A 16,114-nucleotide genomic window follows, 5' to 3' on the forward strand; every position below is an offset into this window, starting at 1 on the left:
TGCAGTCAAATGCTCTACCACTGAGCTATAACCCCACAGTTGCACAGCTTTGCAGGAAACCCAAACAACACTCGGAAACATCTAGTTGGCTTTACAATTTGTGATGGTGAATTCAATTCTGAAAGTATCAAAACTATCAATATATATATTTCTCAGGGAACACACATAATTGAAAGGGAGACTTTTTCTTTAGCAGTAAAATGCTCTACCACTCAGCTTTACCACCCCAGCAAATTAAAGAAACCTGCCACCCACACAACAACATGCTTGGTGTATTTGACTTGAAAGTTTGCCATTGGCTGTTCAAATTTCAAAGTTTCAAACTTGACAACAATATGTGTCATGCATTTGACTTAAAAAATTGTAATGTCTCTTCCAATCTGAAAGCAAAAGTATCCATTTTTATACCCCACAGGGGGCACCCAGATTTGAACTGGTTACCTCTTGACCTGCAGTCAAATGCTCTACCACTGAGCTATACCCCCACAGTTGCACAGCTTTGCAGGAAACCCAAACAACACTCGGAAACATCTAGTTGGCTTTACAATTTGTGATGGTGAATTCAATTCTGAAAGTATCAAAACTATCAATATATATATTTCTCAGGGAACACACATAATTGAAAGGGAGACTTTTTCTTTAGCAGTAAAATGCTCTACCACTCAGCTTTACCACCCCAGCAAATTAAAGAAACCTGCCACCCACACAACAACATGCTTGGTGTATTTGACTTGAAAGTTTGCCATTGTCTGTTCAAATTTCAAAGTTTCAAACTTGGCCTTCATTGGCCTTAAGCTTCATGTAGTTGATTGGAAAGTTCAAACCTTACTTTAAATATGTATTTCACTGGGCAATTCATCAGTGAGTCAAACCTCAATAACAGTAAAAAGAGGCAGACTGACCACACACCTCAACAAAATATGTAGGCTTCATGTACTTGCCTTGAGATTTTATGACATTGTGTAGAAATCTGAAACTCTTAAACCTGGCCTTAAATGTTTTGTTCAGGGGGAACTCATATTTGAATTGGGGACCTCTTGATCTGCAGATAAAGACTTTATCACTGAGCTGTTCCAACCAGCCTGTAAAAAATATCTGAAAGCTCAGACAACAATATGTGTCATGCATTTGACTTAAAAAATTGTAATGTCTCTTCCAATCTGAAAGCAAAAGTATCCATTTTTATACCCCACAGGGGTCACCCAGATTTGAACTGGGGACCTCTTGATCTGCAGTCAAATGCTCTACCACTGAGCTAGACCCCCACAGTTGCACAGCTTTGCAGGAAACCCAAACAACACTCGGAAACATCTAGTTGGCTTTACAATTTGTGATGGTGAATTCAATTCTGAAAGTATCAAAACTATCAATATATATATTTCTCAGGTAACACACATAATTGAAAGGGAGACTATTTCTTTAGCAGTAAAATGCTCTACCACTCAGCTTTACCACCCCAGCAAATTAAAGAAACCTGCCACCCACACAACAACATGCTTGGTGTATTTGACTTGAAAGTTTGCCATTGGCTGTTCAAATTTCAAAGTTTCAAACTTGGCCTTCATTGGCCTTAAGCTTCATGTAGTTGATTGGAAAGTTCAAACCTTACTTTAAATATGTATTTCACTGGGCAATTCATCAGTGAGTCAAACCTCTATAACAGTAAAAAGAGGCAGACTGACCACACACCTCAACAAAATATGTAGGCTTCATGTACTTGCCTTGAGATTTTATGACATTGTGTAGAAATCTGAAACTCTTAAACCTGGCCTTAAATGTTTTGTTCAGGGGGAACTCATATTTGAATTGGGGACCTCTTGATCTGCAGATAAAGACTTTATCACTGAGCTGTTCTAACCAGCCTGTAAAAAATGTCAGAAAGCTCAGACAACAATATGTGTCATGCATTTGACTTAAAAAATTGTAATGTCTCTTCCAATCTGAAAGCAAAAGTATCCATTTTTATACCACACAGGGAGCACCCAGATTTGAACTAGGGACCTCTTGATCTGCAGTCAAATGCTCTACCACTGACCTATACCCCTACAGTTGCACAGCTTTGCAGGAAACCCAAACAACACTCGGAAACATCTAGTTGGCTTTACAATTTGTGATGGTGAATTCAATTCTGAAAGTATCAAAACTATCAATATATATATTTCTCAGGGAACACACATCATTGAAAGGGAGACTTTTTCTTTAGCAGTAAAATGCTCTACCACTCAGCTTTACCACCCCAGCAAATTAAAGAAACCTGCCACCCACACAACAACATGCTTGGTGTATTTGACTTGAAAGTTTGCCATTGGCTGTTCAAATTTCAAAGTTTCAAACTTGGCCTTCATTGGCCTTAAGCTTCATGTAGTTGATTGGAAAGTTCAAACCTTACTTTAAATATGTATTTCACTGGGCAATTCATCAGTGAGTCAAACCTCAATAACAGTAAAAAGAGGCAGACTGACCACACACCTCAACAAAATATGTAGGCTTCATGTACTTGCCTTGAGATTTTATGACATTGTGTAGAAATCTGAAACTCTTAAACCTGGCCTTAAATGTTTTGTTCAGGGGGAACTCACATTTGAATTGGGGACCTCTTGATCTGCAGATAAAGACTTTATCACTGAGCTGTTCCAACCAGCCTGTAAAAAATGTCAGAAAGCTCAGACAACAATATGTGTCATGCATTTGACTTAAAAAATTGTAATGTCTCTTCCAATCTGAAAGCAAAAGTATCCATTTTTATACCCCACAGGGGGCACCCAGATTTGAACTGGGGACCTTTTGATCTGCAGTCAAATGCTCTACCACTGAGCTATACCCCCACAGTTGCACAGCTTTGCAGGAAACCCAAACAACACTCGGAAACATCTAGTTGGCTTTACAATTTGTGATGGTGAATTCAATTCTGAAAGTATCAAAACTATCAATATATATATTTCTCAGGGAACACACATAATTGAAAGGGAGACTTTTTCTTTAGCAGTAAAATGCTCTACCACTCAGCTTTACCACCCCAGCAAATTAAAGAAACCTGCCACCCACACAACAACATGCTTGGTGTATTTGACTTGAAAGTTTGCCATTGGCTGTTCAAATTTCAAAGTTTCAAACTTGACAACAATATGTGTCATGCATTTGACTTAAAAAATTGTAATGTCTCTTCCAATCTGAAAGCAAAAGTATCCAATTTTATACCACAAAGGGGGCACCCAGATTTGAACTGGGGACCTCTTGATCTGCAGTCAAATGCTCTACCACTGAGCTATACCCCCACAGTTGCACAGCTTTGCAGGAAACCCAAACAACACTCGGAAACATCTAGTTGGCTTTACAATTTGTGATGGTGAATTCAATTCTGAAAGTATCAAAACTATCAATATATATATTTCTCAGGGAACACACATAATTGAAAGGGAGACTTTTTCTTTAGCAGTAAAATGCTCTACCACTCAGCTTTACCACCCCAGCAAATTAAAGAAACCTGCCACCCACACAACAACATGCTTGGTGTATTTGACTTGAAAGTTTGCCATTGGCTGTTCAAATTTCAAAGTTTCAAACTTGACAACAATATGTGTCATGCATTTGACTTAAAAAATTGTAATGTCTCTTCCAATCTGAAAGCAAAAGTATCCATTTTTATACCCCACAGGGGGCACCCAGATTTGAACTGGTTACCTCTTGATCTGCAGTCAAATGCTCTACCACTGAGCTATACCCCCACAGTTGCACAGCTTTGCAGGAAACCCAAACAACACTCGGAAACATCTAGTTGGCTTTACAATTTGTGATGGTGAATTCAATTCTGAAAGTATCAAAACTATCAATATATATATTTCTCAGGGAACACACATAATTGAAAGGGAGACTTTTTCTTTAGCAGTAAAATGCTCTACCACTCAGCTTTACCACCCCAGCAAATTAAAGAAACCTGCCACCCACACAACAACATGCTTGGTGTATTTGACTTGAAAGTTTGCCATTGTCTGTTCAAATTTCAAAGTTTCAAACTTGGCCTTCATTGGCCTTAAGCTTCATGTAGTTGATTGGAAAGTTCAAACCTTACTTTAAATATGTATTTCACTGGGCAATTCATCAGTGAGTCAAACCTCAATAACAGTAAAAATAGGTAGACTGACCACACACCTCAACAAAATATGTAGGCTTCATGTACTTGCCTTGAGATTTTATGACATTGTGTAGAAATCTGAAACTCTTAAACCTGGCCTTAAATGTTTTGTTCAGGGGGAACTCACATTTGAATTGGGGACCTCTTGATCTGCAGATAAAGACTTTATCACTGAGCTGTTCCAACCAGCCTGTAAAAAATGTCAGAAAGCTCAGACAACAATATGTGTCATGCATTTGACTTAAAAAATTGTAATGTCTCTTCCAATCTGAAAGCAAAAGTATCCATTTTTATACCCCACAGGGGGCACCCAGATTTGAACTGGGGACCTCTTGATCTGCAGTCAAATGCTCTACCACTGAGCTAGACCCCAACAGTTGCACAGATTTGCAGGTAACCCGAACAACACTCGGAAACATCTAGTTGGCTTTGCAATTTGTGATGGTGAATTCAATTCTGAAAGTATCAAAACTATCAATATATATATTTCTCAGGGAACACACATAATTGAAAGGGAGACTTTTTCTTTAGCAGTAAAATGCTCTACCACTCAGCTTTACCACCCCAGCAAATTAAAGAAACCTGCCACCCACACAACAACATGCTTGGTGTATTTGACTTGAAAGTTTGCCATTGTCTGTTCAAATTTCAAAGTTTCAAACTTGGCCTTCATTGGCCTTAAGCTTCATGTAGTTGATTGGAAAGTTCAAACCTTACTTTAAATATGTATTTCACTGGGCAATTCATCAGTGAGTTAAACCTCTATAACAGTAAAAAGAGGCAGACTGACCACACACCTCAACAAAATATGTAGGCTTCATGTACTTGCCTTGAGATTTTATGACATTGTGTAGAAATCTGAAACTCTTAAACCTGGCCTTAAATGTTTTGTTCAGGGGGAACTCACATTTGAATTGGGGACCTCTTGATCTGCAGATAAAGACATTATCACTGAGCTGTTCCAACCAGCCTGTAAAAAATGTCAGAAAGCTCAGACAACAATATGTGTCATGCATTTGACTTAAAAAATTGTAATGTCTCTTCCAATCTGAAAGCAAAAGTATCCATTTTTATACACACAGAGGGCACCCAGATTTGAACTGGGGACCTCTTGATCTGCAGTCAAATGTTCTACCACTGAGCTATACCCCCACAGTTGCACAGCTTTGCAGGAAACCCAAACAACACTCGGAAACATCTAGTTGGCTTTACAATTTGTGATGGTGAATTCAATTCTGAAAGTATCAAAACTATCAATATATATATTTCTCAGGGAACACACATAATTGAAAGGGAGACTTTTTCTTTAGCAGTAAAATGCTCTACCACTCAGCTTTACCACCCCAGCAAATTAAAGAAACCTGCCACCCACACAACAACATGCTTGGTGTATTTGACTTGAAAGTTTGCCATTGGCTGTTCAAATTTCAAAGTTTCAAACTTGACAACAATATGTGTCATGCATTTGACTTAAAAAATTGTAATGTCTCTTCCAATCTGAAAGCAAAAGTATCCATTTTTATACCACACAGGGGGCACCCAGATTTGAACTGGTGACCTCTTGATCTGCAGTCAAATGCTCTACCACTGAGCTATACCCCCACAGTTGCACAGCTTTGCAGGAAACCCAAACAACACTCGGAAACATCTAGTTGGCTTTACAATTTGTGATGGTGAATTCAATTCTGAAAGTATCAAAACTATCAATATATATATTTCTCAGGGAACACACATAATTGAAAGGGAGACTTTTTCTTTAGCAGTAAAATGCTCTACCACTCAGCTTTACCACCCCAGCAAATTAAAGAAACCTGCCACCCACACAACAACATGCTTGGTGTATTTGACTTGAAAGTTTGCCATTGTCTGTTCAAATTTCAAAGTTTCAAACTTGGCCTTCATTGGCCTTAAGCTTCATGTAGTTGATTGGAAAGTTCAAACCTTACTTTAAATATGTATTTCACTGGGCAATTCATCAGTGAGTCAAACCTCAATAACAGTAAAAATAGGTAGACTGACCACACACCTCAACAAAATATGTAGGCTTCATGTACTTGCCTTGAGATTTTATGACATTGTGTAGAAATCTGAAACTCTTAAACCTGGCCTTAAATGTTTTGTTCAGGGGGAACTCACATTTGAATTGGGGACCTCTTGATCTGCAGATAAAGACATTATCACTGAGCTGTTCCAACCAGCCTGTAAAAAATGTCAGAAAGCTCAGACAACAATATGTGTCATGCATTTGACTTAAAAAATTGTAATGTCTCTTCCAATCTGAAAGCAAAAGTATCCATTTTTATACACACAGAGGGCACCCAGATTTGAACTGGGGACCTCTTGATCTGCAGTCAAATGTTCTACCACTGAGCTATACCCCCACAGTTGCACAGCTTTGCAGGAAACCCAAACAACACTCGGAAACATCTAGTTGGCTTTACAATTTGTGATGGTGAATTCAATTCTGAAAGTATCAAAACTATCAATATATATATTTCTCAGGGAACACACATAATTGAAAGGGAGACTTTTTCTTTAGCAGTAAAATGCTCTACCACTCAGCTTTACCACCCCAGCAAATTAAAGAAACCTGCCACCCACACAACAACATGCTTGGTGTATTTGACTTGAAAGTTTGCCATTGGCTGTTCAAATTTCAAAGTTTCAAACTTGACAAGAATATGTGTCATGCATTTGACTTAAAAAATTGTAATGTCTCTTCCAATCTGAAAGCAAAAGTATCCATTTTTATACCACACAGGGGGCACCCAGATTTGAACTGGTGACCTCTTGATCTGCAGTCAAATGCTCTACCACTGAGCTATACCCCCACAGTTGCACAGCTTTGCAGGAAACCCAAACAACACTCGGAAACATCTAGTTGGCTTTACAATTTGTGATGGTGAATTCAATTCTGAAAGTATCAAAACTATCAATATATATATTTCTCAGGGAACACACATAATTGAAAGGGAGACTTTTTCTTTAGCAGTAAAATGCTCTACCACTCAGCTTTACCACCCCAGCAAATTAAAGAAACCTGCCACCCACACAACAACATGCTTGGTGTATTTGACTTGAAAGTTTGCCATTGTCTGTTCAAATTTCAAAGTTTCAAACTTGGCCTTCATTGGCCTTAAGCTTCATGTAGTTGATTGGAAAGTTCAAACCTTACTTTAAATATGTATTTCACTGGGCAATTCATCAGTGAGTCAAACCTCAATAACAGTAAAAATAGGTAGACTGACCACACACCTCAACAAAATATGTAGGCTTCATGTACTTGCCTTGAGATTTTATGACATTGTGTAGAAATCTGAAACTCTTAAACCTGGCCTTAAATGTTTTGTTCAGGGGGAACTCACATTTGAATTGGGGACCTCTTGATCTGCAGATAAAGACTTTATCACTGAGCTGTTCCAACCAGCCTGTAAAAAATGTCAGAAAGCTCAGACAACAATATGTGTCATGCATTTGACTTAAAAAATTGTAATGTCTCTTCCAATCTGAAAGCAAAAGTATCCATTTTTATACCCCACAGGGGGCACCCAGATTTGAACTGGGGACCTCTTGATCTGCAGTCAAATGCTCTACCACTGAGCTAGACCCCAACAGTTGCACAGATTTGCAGGTAACCCGAACAACACTCGGAAACATCTAGTTGGCTTTGCAATTTGTGATGGTGAATTCAATTCTGAAAGTATCAAAACTATCAATATATATATTTCTCAGGGAACACACATAATTGAAAGGGAGACTTTTTCTTTAGCAGTAAAATGCTCTACCACTCAGCTTTACCACCCCAGCAAATTAAAGAAACCTGCCACCCACACAACAACATGCTTGGTGTATTTGACTTGAAAGTTTGCCATTGTCTGTTCAAATTTCAAAGTTTCAAACTTGGCCTTCATTGGCCTTAAGCTTCATGTAGTTGATTGGAAAGTTCAAACCTTACTTTAAATATGTATTTCACTGGGCAATTCATCAGTGAGTTAAACCTCTATAACAGTAAAAAGAGGCAGACTGACCACACACCTCAACAAAATATGTAGGCTTCATGTACTTGCCTTGAGATTTTATGACATTGTGTAGAAATCTGAAACTCTTAAACCTGGCCTTAAATGTTTTGTTCAGGGGGAACTCACATTTGAATTGGGGACCTCTTGATCTGCAGATAAAGACATTATCACTGAGCTGTTCCAACCAGCCTGTAAAAAATGTCAGAAAGCTCAGACAACAATATGTGTCATGCATTTGACTTAAAAAATTGTAATGTCTCTTCCAATCTGAAAGCAAAAGTATCCATTTTTATACACACAGAGGGCACCCAGATTTGAACTGGGGACCTCTTGATCTGCAGTCAAATGTTCTACCACTGAGCTATACCCCCACAGTTGCACAGCTTTGCAGGAAACCCAAACAACACTCGGAAACATCTAGTTGGCTTTACAATTTGTGATGGTGAATTCAATTCTGAAAGTATCAAAACTATCAATATATATATTTCTCAGGGAACACACATAATTGAAAGGGAGACTTTTTCTTTAGCAGTAAAATGCTCTACCACTCAGCTTTACCACCCCAGCAAATTAAAGAAACCTGCCACCCACACAACAACATGCTTGGTGTATTTGACTTGAAAGTTTGCCATTGGCTGTTCAAATTTCAAAGTTTCAAACTTGACAAGAATATGTGTCATGCATTTGACTTAAAAAATTGTAATGTCTCTTCTAATCTGAAAGCAAAAGTATCCATTTTTATACCACACAGGGGGCACCCAGATTTGAACTGGTGACCTCTTGATCTGTAGTCAAATGCTCTACCACTGAGCTATACCCCCACAGTTGCACAGCTTTGCAGGAAACCCAAACAACACTCGGAAACATCTAGTTGGCTTTACAATTTGTGATGGTGAATTCAATTCTGAAAGTATCAAAACTATCAATATATATATTTCTCAGGGAACACACATAATTGAAAGGGAGACTTTTTCTTTAGCAGTAAAATGCTCTACCACTCAGCTTTACCACCCCAGCAAATTAAAGAAACCTGCCACCCACACAACAACATGCTTGGTGTATTTGACTTGAAAGTTTGCCATTGGCTGTTCAAATTTCAAAGTTTCAAACTTGACAACAATATGTGTCATGCATTTGACTTAAAAAATTGTAATGTCTCTTCCAATCTGAAAGCAAAAGTATCCATTTTTATACCCCACAGGGGGCACCCAGATTTGAACTGGTTACCTCTTGACCTGCAGTCAAATGCTCTACCACTGAGCTATACCCCCACAGTTGCACAGCTTTGCAGGAAACCCAAACAACACTCGGAAACATCTAGTTGGCTTTACAATTTGTGATGGTGAATTCAATTCTGAAAGTATCAAAACTATCAATATATATATTTCTCAGGGAACACACATAATTGAAAGGGAGACTTTTTCTTTAGCAGTAAAATGCTCTACCACTCAGCTTTACCACCCCAGCAAATTAAAGAAACCTGCCACCCACACAACAACATGCTTGGTGTATTTGACTTGAAAGTTTGCCATTGTCTGTTAAAATTTCAAAGTTTCAAACTTGGCCTTCATTGGCCTTAAGCTTCATGTAGTTGATTGGAAAGTTCAAACCTTACTTTAAATATGTATTTCACTGGGCAATTCATCAGTGAGTCAAACCTCAATAACAGTAAAAAGAGGCAGACTGACCACACACCTCAACAAAATATGTAGGCTTCATGTACTTGCCTTGAGATTTTATGACATTGTGTAGAAATCTGAAACTCTTAAACCTGGCCTTAAATGTTTTGTTCAGGGGGAACTCATATTTGAATTGGGGACCTCTTGATCTGCAGATAAAGACTTTATCACTGAGCTGTTCCAACCAGCCTGTAAAAAATATCTGAAAGCTCAGACAACAATATGTGTCATGCATTTGACTTAAAAAATTGTAATGTCTCTTTCAATCTGAAAGCAAAAGTATCCATTTTTATACCCCACAGGGGTCACCCAGATTTGAACTGGGGACCTCTTGATCTGCAGTCAAATGCTCTACCACTGAGCTAGACCCCCACAGTTGCACAGCTTTGCAGGAAACCCAAACAACACTCGGAAACATCTAGTTGGCTTTACAATTTGTGATGGTGAATTCAATTCTGAAAGTATCAAAACTATCAATATATATATTTCTCAGGGAACACACATAATTGAAAGGGAGACTATTTCTTTAGCAGTAAAATGCTCTACCACTCAGCTTTACCACCCCAGCAAATTAAAGAAACCTGCCACCCACACAACAACATGCTTGGTGTATTTGACTTGAAAGTTTGCCATTGGCTGTTCAAATTTCAAAGTTTCAAACTTGGCCTTCATTGGCCTTAAGCTTCATGTAGTTGATTGGAAAGTTCAAACCTTACTTTAAATATGTATTTCACTGGGCAATTCATCAGTGAGTCAAACCTCTATAACAGTAAAAAGAGGCAGACTGACCACACACCTCAACAAAATATGTAGGCTTCATGTACTTGCCTTGAGATTTTATGACATTGTGTAGAAATCTGAAACTCTTAAACCTGGCCTTAAATGTTTTGTTCAGGGGGAACTCATATTTGAATTGGGGACCTCTTGATCTGCAGATAAAGACTTTATCACTGAGCTGTTCTAACCAGCCTGTAAAAAATGTCAGAAAGCTCAGACAACAATATGTGTCATGCATTTGACTTAAAAAATTGTAATGTCTCTTCCAATCTGAAAGCAAAAGTATCCATTTTTATACCACACAGGGAGCACCCAGATTTGAACTAGGGACCTCTTGATCTGCAGTCAAATGCTCTACCACTGAGCTATACCCCTACAGTTGCACAGCTTTGCAGGAAACCCAAACAACACTCGGAAACATCTAGTTGGCTTTACAATTTGTGATGGTGAATTCAATTCTGAAAGTATCAAAACTATCAATATATATATTTCTCAGGGAACACACATAATTGAAAGGGAGACTTTTTCTTTAGCAGAAAAATGCTCTACCACTCAGCTTTACCACCCCAGCAAATTAAAGAAACCTGCCACCCACACAACAACATGCTTGGTGTATTTGACTTGAAAGTTTGCCATTGTCTGTTCAAATTTCAAAGTTTCAAACTTGGCCTTCATTGGCCTTAAGCTTCATGTAGTTGATTGGAAAGTTCAAACCTTACTTTAAATATGTATTTCACTGGGCAATTCATCAGTGAGTCAAACCTCAATAACAGTAAAAAGAGGCAGACTGACCACACACCTCAACAAAATATGTAGGCTTCATGTACTTGCCTTGAGATTTTATGACATTGTGTAGAAATCTGAAACTCTTAAACCTGGCCTTAAATGTTTTGTTCAGGGGGAACTCACATTTGAATTGGGGACCTCTTGATCTGCAGATAAAGACTTTATCACTGAGCTGTTCCAACCAGCCTGTAAAAAATGTCAGAAAGCTCAGACAACAATATGTGTCATGCATTTGACTTAAAAAATTGTAATGTCTCTTCCAATCTGAAAGCAAAAGTATCCATTTTTATACCCCACAGGGGGCACCCAGATTTGAACTGGGGACCTTTTGATCTGCAGTCAAATGCTCTACCACTGAGCTATACCCCCACAGTGGCACGGCTTTGCAGGAAACCCACACAACACTCGGAAACATCTAGTTGGCTTTACAATTTGTGATGGTGAATTCAATTCTGAAAGTATCAAAACTATCAATATATATATTTCTCAGGGAACACACATAATTGAAAGGGAGACTTTTTCTTTAGCAGTAAAATGCTCTACCACTCAGCTTTACCACCCCAGCAAATTAAAGAAACCTGCCACCCACACAACAACATGCTTGGTGTATTTGACTTGAAAGTTTGCCATTGGCTGTTCAAATTTCAAAGTTTCAAACTTGACAACAATATGTGTCATGCATTTGACTTAAAAAATTGTAATGTCTCTTCCAATCTGAAAGCAAAAGTATCCATTGTTATACCCCACAGGGGGCACCCAGATTTGAACTGGGGACCTCTTGATCTGCAGTCAAATGCTCTACCACTGAGCTATACCTCTAAGGATGCACAGCTTTGCAGGAAACCCAAACAACACTCGGAAACATCTAGTTGGCTTTACAATTTGTGATGGTGAATTCAATTCTGAAAGTATCAAAACTATCAATATATATATTTCTCAGGGAACACACATAATTGAAAGGGAGACTTTTTCTTTAGCAGTAAAATGCTCTACCACTCAGCTTTACCACCCCAGCAAATTAAAGAAACCTGCCACCCACACAACAACATGCTTGGTGTATTTGACTTGAAAGTTTGCCATTGGCTGTTCAAATTTCAAAGTTTCAAACTTGGCCTTCATTGGCCTTAAGCTTGATGTAGTTGATTGGAAAGTTCAAACCTTACTTTAAATATGTATTTCACTGGGCAATTCATCAGTGAGTTAAACCTCTATAACAGTAAAAAGAGGCAGACTGACCACACACCTCAACAAAATATGTAGGCTTCATGTACTTGCCTTGAGATTTTATGACATTGTGTAGAAATCTGAAACTCTTAAACCTGGCCTTAAATGTTTTGTTCAGGGGGAACTCACATTTGAATTGGGGACCTCTTGATCTGCAGATAAAGACTTTATCACTGAGCTGTTCCAACCAGCCTGTAAAAAATGTCAGAAAGCTCAGACAACAATATGTGTCATGCATTTGACTTAAAAAATTGTAATGTCTCTTCCAATCTGAAAGCAAAAGTATCCATTTTTATACCCCACAGGGGGCACCCAGATTTGAACTGGGGACCTCTTGATCTGCAGTCAAATGCACTACCACGGAGCTATACCCCCAACAGTTGCACAGCTTTGCAGGATACCCAAACAACACTCGGAAACATCTAGTTGGCTTTACAATTTGTGATGGTGAATTCAATTCTGAAAGTATCAAAACTATCAATATATATATTTCTCAGGGAACACACATAATTGAAAGGGAGACTTTTTCTTTAGCAGTAAAATGCTCTACCACTCAGCTTTACCACCCCAGCAAATTAAAGAAACCTGCCACCCACACAACAACATGCTTGGTGTATTTGACTTGAAAGTTTGCCATTGGCTGTTCAAATTTCAAAGTTTCAAACTTGGCCTTCATTGGCCTTAAGCTTGATGTAGTTGATTGGAAAGTTCAAACCTTACTTTAAATATGTATTTCACTGGGCAATTCATCAGTGAGTTAAACCTCTATAACAGTAAAAAGAGGCAGACTGACCACACACCTCAACAAAATATGTAGGCTTCATGTACTTGCCTTGAGATTTTATGACATTGTGTAGAAATCTGAAACTCTTAAACCTGGCCTTAAATGTTTTGTTCAGGGGGAACTCACATTTGAATTGGGGACCTCTTGATCTGCAGATAAAGACTTTATCACTGAGCTGTTCCAACCAGCCTGTAAAAAATGTCAGAAAGCTCAGACAACAATATGTGTCATGCATTTGACTTAAAAAATTGTAATGTCTCTTCCAATCTGAAAGCAAAAGTATCCATTTTTATACCCCACAGGGGGCACCCAGATTTGAACTGGGGACCTCTTGATCTGCAGTCAAATGCACTACGACGGAGCTATACCCCCAACAGTTGCACAGCTTTGCAGGATACCCAAACAACACTCGGAAACATCTAGTTGGCTTTACAATTTGTGATGGTGAATTCAATTCTGAAAGTATCAAAACTATCAATATATATATTTCTCAGGGAACACACATAATTGAAAGGGAGACTTTTTCTTTAGCAGTAAAATGCTCTACCACTCAGCTTTACCACCCCAGCAAATTAAAGAAACCTGCCACCCACACAACAACATGCTTGGTGTATTTGACTTGAAAGTTTGCCATTGGCTGTTCAAATTTCAAAGTTTCAAACTTGGCCTTCATTGGCCTTAAGCTTCATGTAGTTGATTGGAAAGTTCAAACCTTACTTTAAATATGTATTTCACTGGGCAATTCATCAGTGAGTTAAACCTCTATAACAGTAAAAAGAGGCAGACTGACCACACACCTCAACAAAATATGTAGGCTTCATGTACTTGCCTTGAGATTTTATGACATTGTGTAGAAATCTGAAACTCTTAAACCTGGCCTTAAATGTTTTGTTCAGGGGGAACTCACATTTGAATTGGGGACCTCTTGATCTGCAGATAAAGACTTTATCACTGAGCTGTTCCAACCAGCCTGTAAAAAATGTCAGAAAGCTCAGACAACAATATGTGTCATGCATTTGACTTAAAAAATTGTAATGTCTCTTCCAATCTGAAAGCAAAAGTATCCATTTTTATATCCCACAGGGGGCACCCAGATTTGAACTGGGGAACTCTTGATCTGCAGTCAAATTCTCTACCACTGAGCTAGACCCCAACAGTTGCACAGCTTTGCAGGAAACCCATACAACACTCGGAAACATCTAGTTGGCTTTACAATTTGTGATGGTGAATTCAATTCTGAAAGTATCAAAACTATCAATATATATATTTCTCAGGGAACACACATAATTGAAAGGGAGACTTTTTCTTTAGCAGTAAAATGCTCCACCACTCAGCTTTACCACCCCAGCAAATTAAAGAAACCTGCCACCCACACAACAACATGCTTGGTGTATTTGACTTGAAAGTTTGCCATTGGCTGTTCAAATTTCAAAGTTTCAAACTTGGCCTTCATTGGCCTTAAGCTTCATGTAGATGATTGGAAAGTTCAAACCTTACTTTAAATACGTATTTCACTGGGCAATTCATCAGTGAGTTAAACCTCTATAACAGTAAAAAGAGGCAGACTGACCACACACCTCAACAAAATATGTAGGCTTCATGTACTTGCCTTGAGATTTTATGACATTGTGTAGAAATCTGAAACTCTTAAACCTGGCCTTAAATGTTTTGTTCAGGGGGAACTCATATTTGAATTGGGGACCTCTTGATCTGCAGATAAAGACTTTATCACTGAGCTGTTCCAACCAGCCTGTAAAAAATGTTAGAAAGCTCAGACAACAATATGTGTCATGCATTTGACTTAAAAAATTGTAATGTCTCTTCCAATCTGAAAGCAAAAGTATCCATTTTTATACCACACAGGTAGCACTCAGATTTGAACTTGGGACCTCTTGATCTGCAGTCAAATGCTCTACCACTGAGCTATACCCCCACAGTTGCACAGCTCTGCAGGAAACCCAGACAACACTCGGAAACATCTAGTTGGCTTTACAATTTGTGATGGTGAATTCAATTCTGAAAGTATCAAAACTATCAATATATATATTTCTCAGGGAACACACATAATTGAAAGGGAGACATTTTCTTTAGCAGTAAAATGCTCTACCACTCAGCTTTACCACCCCAGCAAATTAAAGAAACCTGCCACCCACACAACAACATGCTTGGTGTATTTGACTTGAAAGTTTGCCATTGGCTGTTCAAATTTCAAAGTTTCAAACTTGACAACAATATGTGTCATGCATTTGACTTAAAAAATTGTAATGTCTCTTCCAATCTGAAAGCAAAAGTATCCATTTTTATACCCCACAGGGGGCACCCAGATTTGAACTGGGGACCTCTTGATCTGCAGTCAAATGCTCTACAACTGAGCTATACCCCCACAGTTGCACAGCTTTGCAGGAAACCCAAACAACACTCGGAAACATCTAGTTGGCTTTACAATTTGTGATGGTGAATTCAATTCTGAAAGTATCAAAACTATCAATATATATATTTCTCAGGGAACACACATAATTGAAAGGGAGATTTTTTCTTTAGCAGTAAAATGCTCTACCACTCAGCTTTACCACCCCAGCAAATTAAAGAAACCTGCCACCCACACAACAACATGCTTGGTGTATTTGACTTGAAAGTTTGCCATTGCCTGTTCAAATTTCAAAGTTTCAAACTTGGCCTTCATTGGCCTTAAGCTTGATGTAGTTGATTGGAA

At 38.4% G+C, this 16,114-nt stretch overlaps 4 non-coding genes across 4 annotated transcripts; all 4 read right to left on the reverse strand.

Moving 5' to 3' along the window:
- Positions 1–2,753: 2,753 nt before the first annotated feature.
- On the reverse strand, positions 2,754–2,825 carry trnac-gca (transfer RNA cysteine (anticodon GCA)). The gene has a single exon. It is a non-coding gene; the product is annotated as a tRNA-Cys (tRNA).
- Positions 2,826–3,203: 378 nt separating this feature from the next.
- trnac-gca (transfer RNA cysteine (anticodon GCA)) lies at positions 3,204–3,275 on the reverse strand. The gene has a single exon. It is a non-coding gene; the product is annotated as a tRNA-Cys (tRNA).
- Positions 3,276–8,900: 5,625 nt separating this feature from the next.
- trnac-aca (transfer RNA cysteine (anticodon ACA)) lies at positions 8,901–8,972 on the reverse strand. Its single transcript has one exon. It is a non-coding gene; the product is annotated as a tRNA-Cys (tRNA).
- Positions 8,973–11,690: 2,718 nt separating this feature from the next.
- Positions 11,691–11,762, reverse strand: trnac-gca (transfer RNA cysteine (anticodon GCA)). The gene has a single exon. It is a non-coding gene; the product is annotated as a tRNA-Cys (tRNA).
- Between the last annotated feature and the right edge of the window lie 4,352 nt (positions 11,763–16,114).

Source organism: Salminus brasiliensis, chromosome 3 (genome assembly GCF_030463535.1).
Source record: "Salminus brasiliensis chromosome 3, fSalBra1.hap2, whole genome shotgun sequence".
Lineage (NCBI taxonomy): Eukaryota > Metazoa > Chordata > Actinopteri > Characiformes > Bryconidae > Salminus > Salminus brasiliensis.